This window comes from Anopheles stephensi, chromosome 3 (genome assembly GCF_013141755.1).
Source record: "Anopheles stephensi strain Indian chromosome 3, UCI_ANSTEP_V1.0, whole genome shotgun sequence".
NCBI lineage: Eukaryota > Metazoa > Arthropoda > Insecta > Diptera > Culicidae > Anopheles > Anopheles stephensi.
In genome coordinates this window covers 24,424,476-24,439,113 of record NC_050203.1, presented here as the reverse complement: position 1 = coordinate 24,439,113, position 14,638 = coordinate 24,424,476, and the positions used below count along the sequence as shown (strand labels likewise).

Below are 14,638 nucleotides of genomic sequence, written 5' to 3'. Positions count from 1 at the left end.
AATAAAATTGCATTCAATAAGGTACTCGTACTCAAGGCATACCAACAATTATACTCAAAGAGGAAAGTTTAGGAAAATTTCAATGAAATGTAAATGTATTATTGATTTATTTTTTTGCAATCAGTTTGTGTTTTATTTAATAAAAACTTTATTATATTTTACATTTTTGAAGGTTTATCTTTGAACTAATTCTTTATTTTTCCTTGGCAGGCTTTTTAAACTATAATTTTTTATAGTCTGTAAGCTGAAAGCACATAATTTTGCCCACTATTTTTACCATCCATTCTATCCCATAGTGGAATTCCACCCACCCATCCGTGTGGGGTGGACGAAATTGCAAACGAATACATTTACGTGATAAAGAATGCCAACCGACGGGCGAGATACCGAGAGAGAAAGTGAGCATCGGAGAGCGTCAACCGAATTACCCCAAAACGAACCGTGAGAGAGAGAGAGCGACGTCCCGTCTGCGCATCATCTCTCCCGTGCGTGCGTGTGTTGCGTGTTTGGAATCCTTTTGCTGCCTGCCAGCCTGCTTTGCGGAATGCCAGTTCTCGCGACACACGCTCAGTTCCGTTCTTATCGCGCACGAGCTCGGATCGAAGCGTTTTTTACCCCGTACCGGAACCCGCTGTGGGGTTTACTGTTGTGCATATCTCTCTGCCTGTGTGAGTATTTCTGGTGAGTGTATGAGTGTGTGAAAATTTAATTCCCATAAGCAGTGGAAGCTTTTAAAGTGCAATTTTTTAAGAAAATAGAAACACACATTCCAGTAGGAAAAATGAAGGAACAGGTGCCTTAGAAGGAAATGTGGGGGGGGGGGGGGAGAAAGCGAGGGGAAAATTCATTCGGAAAATCCTTCCCGGAATTGTGGGGGAGGTGGTGATGGTCTCTCTATCCGTCAATCCCAATCCCCGTAACAGCTTGTGATGAGTCCTCGATTTTCCGCATCGAAGGCGTGTGTTTGTGTGTGTGTGTGTGTGTGACAGTGAGAGTGTGTCTACGCTTTTCTATTCAGATTCGAATTTCGCGCACTAGCTCGCGGTTTTTTTCGTTGGGCGGTAGTGTTAGTGTGTGCATAAGGGGTATCAGTGTTGGTGGGGGGTTTTTTGGTGGCCCGATTGTTTCAGTGGGTGTGTGAAAAATACTAAGTGCTATGTGTTGCTGCATGTGACAGGAAGAGCGTGATTGCAACGCATTTTGTTGTGATGCTGTTTTTGTTACTTAACCACAAAGTTTAGCAACTTAACAACTGTGAAAGATATGATACTGTTTAGCGTTAATTTCAAATCAATTTGAGCGTATCGGAAAGAGAAAAAACTACTGGTTTTTAATAATTATTTTATTTAAATTTGGTTAATTTAACTATAATTGCAAAAAAGGAATCTGTTTCCAGCTTTCTTTTTCTGCTTACTTTTGTATTGTTTCCCTTTCATATGATCTAATTTATTGCGATTTTCATATCACAATATGGATGCACTAAAAAAATCAATCTCTTTAATTACTACAACCCGTGGAAGTGTTGCGCGAGATTAGTTCCTCAGAAAGCCTTTCGTCTGTGCGTATTCAGTTGTTGTGCAAAGCATCCGAAACTCGATGTGTGTTTCTATCTGCTTGTGCGTCCATTATATCTCGTGCGTGCGCATTGTTACCGTGTGGGTGTCTGTGTGCGTGTGTGTAGTTAATATAGTTTTTTTCTTGAACAATCCTTTCGCGGCTTGGATCCTCACGCACAGCACGCCTTTCCGAAATACGACAGTGCATGAATTGTTGTGCAGGAAAGCCATCTCAGGGAAAGACTTCCCAAGCATCAATTTGTGGTGAAATACGTTCGGCAAACAGTGCAGAGCTGTAAAACGGTGTGCGTTATCCTTTCATGTGTCCTTGATGTGTATGTGTATCTTTCTTCCTTAACGCCAGCAAGTCAGTGGTTTTGTGCAGCAGTGAGGCAGCGTGTGACACGGTGAAGTGTAGTGTGAATCACCCCACCATCAAGGAAGCATTCTTCGGTCGCAGAAAGTTTCTTACGCTTTCGGTAAACCACCAACTCACTAACAAAGAAAATCCAGTAGCAAACCCCGAAAGGGAGACAAAACGAGAGTCGAGCCTACGGTCGCCTACTATCCATAGCAGCTGCTTTCAATAACCCGCGGAAGCCATTTACGGGAAAAATTTGTTAACGAGGTAAGCTCCAGCAAAACTAACGCTAGACACGCAACCCCCAATCGGTAGCCTTTTTGGGAGAGGGGGAAGTTTTAGTTATGGCAAATATTGTTTATTTCCTCGCTGTAGAAGGAAACCCGTGCTGGGAATGGAATTTACTCATAAAATGTAATGCTTTTATTGCAACCGGGAGCGTTTTTTGTTTCTGTGGCTTTCGTTTGATTGTACTAGTACAGTGTATTTTGTAGAGTTATCCATATTTCCACTTAAGGAATAGATCGATATCAAATTGAATCGTATGTTTAGCTTGGGAAATATTGAATGGAAAAAAGAAATTTAAGAGGCAGCTCAAGAAAGAAGTTTCAATTAAAAGTTCATTAATTTATGATTCTACCTGAAATATGAAATTTACATGTAGCTGATGAACTTTTCATGTACATAAAATGCTTAATGTCTTTATGTTTAAAAAAGTTGGCAATAAAATATTGTATAAAAAATATGCATTGTATATATATTAAATATGTACAATTAATAAATAATTGACGCAATTATCAAGAAAAAAAACTCTGTGTATTTATTAACAACTTTAAAAATGTCTTAAAATTTTTAAAATTATGTTTCCTTCTTAATTATTTTCTTTTTTTCTATCTCATTTTAAATTATTCTACTGCTGTGATATAATAATTACTCTTACTTGCATCGCGTGAAAAATTTCGAAAATAACTAATGATTCTAAAATTCGCTTATGCTTAATATTTACATTGATTATCTAGAGTTTTATGTAGCAATACGGTCAGGCTGTCCTTCGAGAGTTAAATAAAATAATTTCGAGTTCTATATCTTATGAATTTTGCGTCTTTTGTATTATTTCACTTTTCTTCTTGTACTTTTTTTAATATATGTCAACTATGAAGGTTTCTTTTGACTAACTTACACTTCTGCATCTCACCTCCAATTTGAGCATTTTATCTATGTTTGGGTCCTTCACCTTTAAAAACTCAATTCAATTCGAATACATTCAGAAAAATTCAAATAACTCGCAAGAAAACCGGTTTCATATCCTTGAGAAAGTTGTTTCAATTGAAATGCGGACTAAAACAACAAGAAGATACATCTGGAGATAATTTCCGTTTTCCTTAAGTGAAGTGATCCTTTCTTCGGAATATTGTTTTCCCGTAGCAAACCTAATGCTATTGACCCTTTTTTCTTATAAATAAAAAACCGATGCAAAAGGAAAAAATCAACAACACCCACAACCAACCAATTCCACACACAGTACCACACTCTCCGTCACGCACTCGAGGCGTATTTACAATCACCACCCTATCCTCGCTCCCGACTCGCTGAACCTATGCATGGTAGGGGGTGGCACACTGATTATCATTTTATTAGCTACCGAAACAAACCCTCCGGTCCACAAACAACAACACCACAAACATAGGGGGTGTACAGTGCAAAACATGGCAGACCATACGGCAGCGCTGGCCCGATGCTATTTTCCAAGAGGGCAACAACTTTCACCCTCGGTGAACCTGTTTGCTGTGTCCTTCTTTCCTATTTTCCGTTGTTATGGCTGAAAATCGTCCCGCCGGAGGTTCAATTACCTTTGTCCGCTTACATTAATGCATTGCTGGCATTTGAAGATCAATATAAGCTACGGACGATTTAAACTTACCTGTAATTTTAATGACTTATTTCCAACGGTAAATGATGCCTTGTACTTAAATTTTCATCTACCAAATAAACCATACGCTCCCCGCACACTGTCAAACATTTCCATACGGCATCAACTGCACTGCATTTGGCAAGGCCAGCGCACATAGTTGCTTATACGACCCGCGGGGCTTATTTGTCAACCCTCCCACCCCAAACGCCCCAAAACCAAACACACATTCCAATCGATGCACTCCGGTTGCACAAATATTGCCGAAGAAGGAAGGCGCTTGCGTCAAGTTTGTGGTTTATGAAAGCGCATTCTTCATGGTTCGATGATCCTGAACACACAAACACACATAAGCAAACGGGTGTTGGGCATGGGTCGGGAAGGATGAAACTCGAACGTAACGTTATTTCACCTTATACCATAACAAACGATGTAGCAGGTTGACCTGCAAAGGAAAACCAACCCTCTCACGGGTACAATAGATTGTAGGGTTTATGTGTGTGTGCATTGAGTGGACAGTTTTCCCCGTATGATGTACGAGTCAGTAAGGATATTTAATGGAAAAATTGAAATTAATATTTGTTTCACAGTGTTCGAGAGCTTTTTCCGGGTGGAATAATGTTTAATTGAAATTCCTAGAAGTAGAGCAATTTATCGATGGAGTACAATTTATGATTGTTTTATATAAAGATTATACTCGCTGTTTGAAGGTTTCAAAATCCATTAACGGTCAATCATTTTTTACAGCCCTGTTTGGTATAATTGGACAAAGCTGTCACCAGAGCAGTAGCTCACTTCTTTTATTAAAATAGAAGCTTTATAACCTTTTGGTAACTTCATAAATCATAAAATAAAATTACGAATTCGACTAATGTTCAACATAACATAGTCTATGGAAATTGATATCTGGATGCGACGGTAGAATTGTAACAGTTAAATAATTGGTGTTAAGCTACCCTTTCGTAACGGTTGAGGATTTAAAATTACATAGAAACTACTTATATTCAATTGTAATTGAAATACATTATAATCACAATGAAAACTGATAAAACTATTTTCTCCGATGAATGGCTTGGGCGTAATAGTTATAATTGAAAAGAGGACAATTTTAAACCTATTTCATTAAGGTATAGGCTTGCAACGCTTGCGCTGAATGCAACGCTAGTACTGAGAAGAAATGTCTGCAAATTTATTTCATTTCTTTAAATTAAAAGACCACTCCATGGAATAACAGAAGAGCATTTAATCTTTTCCATCAAATTAAGCTTCAAACTCCAAACCTGTTACTGGTTTCCTACAAACTCTGCAATTGATGGAATAAACTTCAGGCAGACGAGGTCCGGGAAGAGTTATTTGTGTCTGCTTACACTCTCACACAAATGCCAAACTAGATTGAAGTATCTTTTGTGGGAATTCTAAGACATTTTCCGGTGTCAACAGTGTGCCCCCTCGTTAACCCTGCAATAAGCACATTAAGCTGTCCCCATTCTGTCTCCAAGTCAAACCTTCCAGAACAGCAACCACGGAAGCAACCAATCCCAGCTGATGCGGTTTTTTTTTCGGGACCGGATGTGTCACTACACTACAGTCTATTTCAAGACGATCGGTCCCTCTTCAATTGTGCTTTCTTTTATTCGCCTTGCAACCTGCCAGACTCACCATCACTTAGCTTCAATTGCTCTTACATTTCACAACACACGAGAGCGACATTTGGACATCTCTCACAAGCATTTATTTGCAGCTTAAACCGTGCACAATTATGTGTTAAGCAGCATCAAGCACAAATGAGCCCACCGTAAATGGGTGTTTATTAATGCTTGTTTCTTGTGAAAAAAGATTTACTTTAGTCTGTCTCAATAAACCAAGTCCCGCCCAGCACCCCATCATCCAGCAAGAACAGCAGCATAAAAAACCGAAACCATTTGAAAGGCTCAATTATAGATTCTGTTTTATGAACAGTCCTGGCGCAGCTAAAATGAGCTTCATTGGATTAACTTTACGACGGACGGACTTCTCTCGTCCGTTCTGAGCCTTGGATTTGTCGGGTGAGGAAAAAATAAGCAGTGGTATAATGAAATTATATGCAAACATTTTATTACCAGCGAATTGTGATAAGCCTAGAGGGAGGTACAGCTGTTAAGCTGAGTTTATACTTTTTATTAAACCAAGTTTGCAGAGTATGGGATTTTTGAAGAGCGATTTTACAAATTTAAAAATATTAATTAAAACCATCTCTCTTTATTGACCAAGACTTACTGAGAAATTGAGAATTGAAAAGTCAGCGCTAAATTTAAACAAAAACTAGATTAGTTGAATCTGTATACTTTATTGAGCAATATTTTAAGGCTTACTTTAAAGTTTAAAGGAAAATGGAAAAGTTAGTAAATGTTTAATCAAGATTAGACTACTCAAATCTACCGTAATCTGTCCTTATAAATGTTGGATAATTACAATTGATGCAATATAAATCCCGCGTAATGCATTCTGGCAACTATTTCAAACAATTACAACCATTAAGCTAGCAATTTATTTTTTGACTATAATATTTCTACAAATGGTAAATGTTATATTAGCTTAAACTCACACCAAAACACAACCAGTACGCCGTTTAAAAATCTGTTCTTGAAATATACTTATACTTCTCCTCAGCTCCAGAAAGCGTTGCCACTTACCGATGTTACGGATTTGTCACGTTCTGTATGGCGAATACTAGGACAAGTCCTAGGCTATCATATTTACACAACAGCCAGCCAACCGGTCCCTACAGCCACAAAACTCGGCCATGGTCATACCATGAGCCACGAGTAAACCGTACCGGCTTCATGTTTCATGTTCGTCGTTGCTCTACTGGTTTTATTTTATTATCGTATAAACTTATTCATAACAGTTCGCTGAGTGCGCACCATAAACCATGCGAATGGAATGCAATTTATCACAACTGCACAAATATGCGCCCCCCGTTGTACCGAGATTGACGCGAGCGAGTGAGATCCATAAACCAAACAAGGTTTGTGTTCATATTCACCATACTGACATCACAACTTATCGCAGCGTCCATAGTTTTGTAGTTTCAAATCTGTGCCTCGGTATTCCGCTCGTCCAATACTCGTCCCCAAACATAGTTCATCCTCAGCTCAATTCTCAATTTGTCACGACAACCGTTCGTGGGTTATTCATGACGTTCGTATCACCGTACCCGTGTCTTATCTCTCTAGCTGTATCGCGAAATGCAACGCCACAGAATGGCGATGCACCAACCGAGCTCGATCAGATGGACTGGGTGGTTGCGTACAATGTCAGGACCGACTGGGGGCTGACCAGCGAATTGGAGCGTGAATGAATGTGGCTGCGGTAGACACTACTTTTATTCCTACCCCCCCCCCCCCCCCCCCCTGCAACTCACAACCCATCCCAACACGAACCCAAACGGGCGAATCGCTGATTTCATTCCATCACCGAACCAACGCTCACTCATAATCGTGTTCCGTAATTTGATTTGATTGTACAATAATGGTACGGTGTACGGTGTTGCGACAATCCCTCGCCACCACCAATTCTACCGGTGGTCATTCTGCGGCACGACAAACTCTGCCAGAGGACGGAAGAAGTTCTTCTATTCGTGCGGATGGCACTTGACCAAATCCGTAGCTGCGAGGCTTAATTGAGCACGGCCAAAGGAAACACGTCGTCAGTATCATCATCGTCGTAGACGGTGTGGGCAATCGAACCTGTTGGATAGTCTTGTCACGCGGACAATGCACCCGATGCAACAGACACAGCCATTGAAAGTGTCTACTGATTAAGCATTCTGGCTTATTAGGAAAAGAAGCTGAACAACGCTATCCGACCAGCTTTGCCGGTCGTCGTTTCGTTGTTCATTCAAATTGAATTAGAGCCATAAAAAGTGATGAAAGGCGTGTGATATTTAAACGGTTGAATGGTGTGTTACCTAAACTGTTCGTTGACATGTATCACAGTCTGGCAAACCAGACGCTTTGCGTGGCTCATAGATCTCGGATCGGAGGTCGTGTGAAGTGAACTGTTGATGCTTTCTTTGCAAAGGAACATTTCGTGCACGTATGCAATTAAAATGGTTGAGCTGTCTACATTGTAATTTTATGGCATACTCAAGCAGTATTTTGTTGCACCGTGTTGTGCCTTTGTGTGTGCTGATAATAAACCATTAATTATCTCATACATATATTATTTGCCATATTTATGAATGTGAGTGTGACGTTTCGTAAAAAAACAAACGGCCTGATTATAGTGATTTTATACACAACCTTTTGTCCTAGTGATCCACGCTACTCTCCTTCGTCTTTTAAATCATGTCTAATGTGTGTCTGATGCACTATGAACGTAAGCAATGATTTAATGTCTGAGGGAAAATTTAAAATATTGAAGCACATCCCTTCCAAACTTTATAATTGTTTCAAGTTCTGAAAGAACCTCTCAACTCAGGAGAAACACCAAACTGTCTGATTAGGGGATAGATTCCAATCACCCAACAGTTTTGTAAAGTCACTTGAAATTAAGCCTTCAAAGCCCAAGGGACCTAAGCAATACGACCTTGTCGTTTTATTAGAAAGAAGAAACCCCAAGGACTATATAGTCATCTATGTTGGAGGCTCTCATCGTCGATCGAAGAGACTCGAGACTGACCTCAACCATCAATAGAATCAAAAGAACTTTTACTATCAAAGAACTTTTTTTTCCTATTTTACACTAGCCTGGACAGATCAACAACAAATTTTCTAGCTCTAAGATGGCTAAAATGGGCTAGATAACTACCGGATATTGAATTTATTTAGTAATACATAATACTTAAAAATTACTTTTTTTAATCCTAATTGAAAGCTTTTTCTTCTTGCTTGGCACACAAATCTCGAAAAGTCCCGGAACTGCCACTTCTGGCTTCTTGTGATACGATTTTACCAGCTCTGCCTACGGGGAGGCGGTCTGGATGGGATTTGAACCGCGGTCCTGCCGTGTTAAGACCGGTGACGCTCTCACCTCTTCCCAATTGAAAGTATGAAGGGTATTATAAGCAGTATTATGTGAAGGTCTTTAACAAATAACGTTTAACGGTGTGTGGTGTGTAAGTGCCTAAGTTTATGCCATTTTATCATGGAACGTCAGTCATTCAACGAATCAGTTAAGTTCAAGGTTAACCTCGTAAATTATAATTTTGTTTAAATTTTTCAAACCACAATATTTTGAGAGTTTGTCATATTTAACATAACACCGCTCAAACATCTTAAGATGCCTTAAATTCAACTCTTGGGAAAACGTTTAAATATCTTGAAAAATACAACGCGCTACTTTATGTAAATAATACAACATTCTCCACTTACATGTAGACTCAACACAACTGCTTTTGATTATCATCAAAAACTCATCTCGTAGTCACTTATGCTACCTTCCACGCACCAGATCAGAAGCATCTTATCGATTTTTCCGCTCCCGAACGAGCACCGTTGGGAGCTAGCGTCAAACCTCTCGCTGAAGGCATTCGAACGTCCTCAACGATGGTTGGCTTGTGAGCTCTGCCGGTGCTAATGAAGCGCGCAACAGCAGTTCCCGTTTCGACAGAGCAATTTTACGTGATTTTTTTCTATCCTTGATTCCTCCAAACCTCCATTACCTTTGAATTTCTTATTCAGTAAGGCCTTAAAAAGAGTGGTTCTTTGCCAACTTTTTATGTCCGCTTTTATCCAACCTTTCTTATCATCTACAACGTCCTCCGGGTCCGATCTGTATTTGTACGCACTTTTTTTTTTGTAACGGCAGAAAGGAAATAAACAGACGAAAACGAAAAAAAAAACCAGAAAAAAAACCTCCAAATCACACAGCGCAATCAAATCGAAAGATGGCGGACTAGAATATTCAATTATCCTTCCGTCAGAAAACATCCATCATCCGGTTGGTCAAGCGGAACCGGCAGCTTTTCTTTCCTGTGTGTGCGTGTTCTTTTTTTTGTAGCTCCTACTGGTCTTTTCAACTCGCACTACCGCATCAAAGTGCTTCTCATCCAGGTGTGTGTTGTGCTCGAAATGCCCAAAAAGAATCATGTCTCTTGGTGATGTCGAATGGGGATTTGGGGTGTGAGTAATGTGATAGCATTAGCAAAGCAGGAGAAAACACCGACCGGCACGACCTACCAAATGAAGCTTAACCTTGAGTCTGCCTAGGTGGTTTATCCTGCTCATTCCAGTGCATGCGGAACTCAACCTTGCAGGTGATGGCGTTAACAAACACGAACATGGGGAGCCAGAAAGAACAAGAGACAGCGAGACAGATATACACTGAATTCCCCAGTGGGCTGAGAAACTAAATTGAGTGCATAGACTTAGGGAAGCGAATGGTATCCGGTGTGCGTATTAGCCTTTCCTCAGAAGCTTTCTCCGGTGATTGTCTTACAGCTAATTACTGGCGACTTAGTTCAGGATGAATAGAGAGAGGTGAGGTTATGCGAAACAATGCGCAACAAATATAAAATAGTAGCTTTGCTTTGAAGATTATTAAAAAAAAGCCATATGAAACGTCGCAAGGCATGATAGAAAAGAGAAAAATGTTTAATGAAAATAGACTGTTAAATATTCAAACTAAATATGTCAATTAAACGTCACAATAACATAAATGCCGTGTCAAACCTCGTCATCTCGCAACATCTGCCACCAGCACCCCTCTAACATATCCATTTGAAACACAAACGTTCAAGAAGCACTAAAAACTAAGCTTTTCCGGGTTTCACATTTCATAAGCTCATCTGGCCAACAACGGCCAGCAGACCTATTATTTACGGTCTTCCTATTTCCGATCGCCCGGTGCAGCATAAATTCCGCTTTGCAAAGTGCATAAGTTCTCGCTGCAAAATGCATGTCACTATCGCCCTGACTTTTGATGCAACGCTTCGTGCAGACATGGCGCATGTGGGCACAACTGTGTTTTGCTAGTTGTGCCCGGGAAAGAAGCCACCCCAACGCTGAAACGCTTTCAATTGCATGCTTTCAAGAGCAAGACTAGCAAGCTCCAAGTCTCACCTTTTAAGGCTACTTTGTACCTCGCGCTAGGGGTTGCATTTATAGAGCATCGTATCGTGGGTGCTTGGTACACCTGGTAGGTACCAGGCAACGGAACGTACGTACTATCGGTACCGTAGCAAAACCTTGGCCTGGTGAACAAAGTTGTGGCTTTTGTACCACGTGAGAGATATCTACGACGAACTCCAGGAAATGTTACCCGAAACCATGCTGCAAAGACTACCAAACTGACGAGTTAATGCCAACGATGGCAGAATACATAAATTTATGCAACTGGCGCGGGAATGGCAAAAGAAGCGCCTTGCTAGCGAACACACGCGAAGTCGACCAAACGCTTAGAATTAAGGGTGAACTGGCTTATTCCCGCTGTGTCGCTATAACAAGCTCCATTCGCTCGTGTGTGTGTGTGTGTGTTGCCTGCCCGCTATCAGCGATCGTATAAAATACAATTACATTATGATTGTACTGTCGAGATAATTGTGTTGAGTTTAGAGCACTCCCCAAGCGAAGGGAAAACGGCTTTCTGTTCGCGAAACTCACCCCAGAATAGTCGGAACTCAAAAAAATGTTCGAATCCGGACGCTACGGAAAGAGCGGTCAAAGTCACGATGCAATGAAATACTGGCCTCCTAGCAAAAACCGATGACTCATCCTTTTGCTGTTGCTACGTACGCAAGGGTGCTAATAACGCAGCTAATGTATAGCTTTTGTTGAAGCGCCTGAATGTATGCTCACGAGCTGCATTTCGTATCCTGGCACCTGGTACAATCGAACGGAGTGTCAAAATGTTAGCTTCCAGTGCGCATGAGCTTGCTGTGTGTAGGAGCAGTTCATCGTCGAGTGGTGACTGGTTGCTAATCCAGTTCCCGGAAGTAGAACAATAAGCGAATCAAACTATTGTTGTGTATAATAATCAAAACCAGCTGTTTGGGGATTAGCTTTTAAGCTTTGAATGTATAAACTGAAGCTTGATCTGTTTGACAAGGGAAACTTGAAAGCAAATAAAGATTTTCTAAGTTATTTGCTTTAGACGACAATCCAAAACATTGCAATATTACACTGAATCATCTCCCAATTTCATCCCTTATTCGTTGAAGAAATTTAAGCAATGGTTTTGTTATTTTTTTTTTACAAAATCAGCTATTCACAGTTGTCATTAAGCTAAAAGAACAGTGCAAGGTCAACTGCAACTGAAAATCTTACGAAAAATTAAGGCTACTCCAACTACCTCGTGCTTGATGGAAAATAGGTAGGATCAACAGAAAACACTGAGTAAAATCCGTCTCCAGCAAGGTATCAAGTGTTCTTTTCGAGCTGGTAAACAACCAACCGAAAGTCCCTAACAACAAACAAAAGGTTGTTCAAACAGGTGGGAACGAATAGGGCAGGATTTCTTTTTGGCGAACTTTGACGTTATGCGAGCTTATCCTTCAACCATATTCTGGGGATCATAGAAATTAGCTGCACAAAATTGTTACTTCATTGTATTGAAATATTCGTCCCAAAATTAAGATTTACATGAGCATTCTTAACATTCATCAGGCCTCATTTTACGTTAATTTAACTCTAGTTAGGATTCGAACAGTGTGTTGTAATATTCGTTCTCAAATTTTAAAGGCTTGTTTCTGTTGATCTTTTTCATTCTCATAACCTCATTTCCCCTAAAGCAATACAGTTAACAGTGTTTAAATTTCCCACTCATTCCTCCGAGTTCATTTGCAAAACAACACAACAACAAAAAGCACATTCTACTGTGCAATCGTAATTAAAAATGTAACCCATGTTTATGTGCAAACCTCCGTGAAAGTTTAATTTCATCGGCTAAACATTATCCCTCGCTGAAGTTATGGTCAGCCCGGATTAATGCTGCCCATCCGCGTACCTGTGTGCGGCGGCCATGTGCAACAGTGTTTTGTCTTCACCGCTCAATAAAGGCATCGTAGTGTGGCACGTACATACCATGGTAGCTGAACAGGAGTCACAGGATCGATCCGGGTTCGGAGTGGTGTGGGATGGTGAGTGTTGCCGCCCACCACCAACAGTACCCAGCAGCACGGGATGCTGCTAAAAACCATAAAAACAAACTTGCTCATTCATGGCACGGAGCGTGATGGGTGGGCAAGAAACGCGAGCCGATCCTTGCTTGCTGAGTGTCGGGCACGGAAATGGATCGATTTTTTCCAGCAACCCACCCTGGCGAAGGAAACACTGAACCATTGAAGGTATCAAAAGCGGTGGAGGCGCCTAATACTTGAAGGCTGTTTTGCTTACTTTAGCCAGCACACACACCCACACATTCTATTCGCGATTCGTGTGGATGATAGCGCAGTGTAACTGTTTTAAAATTCTGAACTTAATTTTGTCGTAGAATAATATAAAAGTGTGATGTTATTTTCATATAAATTAAGGTAATATAAGACTACATTTAGATGAACAAAATATTTTCTTGGCTTATTTTAAGCATATAAAACGAAGGTAAAACTTTGTTACTGACAGTTTCATTTCAATAAAAGCCTTAAGCGACCGCTTCCACGGATTCTGTTCACCTTTTCCAGCAGTATACTAACAACTCGTCGCAACACAGCACACAGACGAAAAGCAACACAATACAAACGAACGTATCGAAGCTTTTAATGGCAAAGCCATTGTGCACGAATTAGAGCTGACAGCGAACATTCACGAGCTTTCCTTACTCGTTCAGCTACTGCCAGTGGGTGTACGGTTCGATTTTTCCCGATATTTTTCCACCCATGCAGAAAGGAAAACTTTCCACGAGAAACCTTTTCCATCGAACGAACGATCCTACTCCACCGTGTTCGTTGCATTACCGGCCGCTAGAAATGGGGAAAAAACTTTTCCCCCAAATTTGAGTTCACCATCGCGTGACACACTTTTCCTTTCCAACGCTCGAAAACCGTTTTGCCTTATTTTGCCACCGCCCGGTGCGATGGTCATTCGGTGCGAAAAGGAATCGCAACGCACTCGGACCGATGCGGACCTGCGATGGTAAATCGCCGGCAAAAAAAGGTCGCACCATTTTTCAATCGAACTCGGTAACCTTTTTCTTTTTGCTAGTGTTTCCCAGCTTCCGGGATGGCATACTTCTGACGGGGGCCCGGAACCATTATTATTGGCAATGTGAGCCTGCTGCTGCTGCCCGGTAGAAGCATTTTCCCGGAGAAGCGAGCAGGCACAACTAGTGGAAAGTAAACCACCACAACCATCGTGGAAAGTAAGATTACTTTTCCATTAATTGAACTCAGGTGGTTTTTATTACTTATGAGGGGTTTTCTCCATTCCGGGCGCAACATCTCGGCTGAACGGTTTTCTGTTTTTTTTTTGTCTTTTATTTCTGCTCCATATTTTTCATGCAAAAGAGAGTGAGAGGAATATTTTTCTTATTTACCATCCTTCCCCGGTTGGCCTTTTTTCTGCACCTTTGTTCCGTTTCGCTCTCCTCCAACCACAACCGACTGATGATTTAATCCTAAGATTTTTCCCTTATTTTGCTTTGGGTTTTTTGCATTACAACTTCATCCGCAATGCTGATTTTGCAGTGTTCTGGAGCTGTAGCTGTAGCGGTAGCCAGTAGGCAGCATCGTACTTCTCTTTTAACTGCGTTCTATCTTTATCCGGCAAAGCTTAACATCAAACAAACATCATTATTTGCTCTGTTTGATAAGCCTGAGCCCGGAATATGGTAATGGGAATGGGTATTGCAATTAATCTTGTGAAGCTTTCCTTTTATTTTTTTACGTTTTGTGCATTC

General features: G+C 40.7%; 1 protein-coding gene across 13 annotated transcripts in view; it reads left to right on the top strand.

Annotated features, from left to right (window-relative positions):
• The first annotated feature begins 544 nt into the window (after positions 1-544).
• LOC118511365 (kazrin-like) overlaps positions 545-14,638 on the top strand; it is a 73,104-nt gene continuing 59,010 nt past the window's right edge. For 9 of the 13 annotated variants that reach the window (XM_036054336.1, XM_036054333.1, XM_036054334.1 and 6 more), the window contains exons 1-2: positions 548-681; positions 1,921-2,184. The gene's annotated coding sequence lies outside the window, so the exon portion shown is untranslated. Of the gene's footprint in view, positions 682-1,920; positions 2,185-14,638 lie in introns of all 13 variants that reach the window. The other 4 variants (XM_036054330.1, XM_036054335.1, XM_036054331.1 and 1 more) reach the window with 4 other exon arrangements.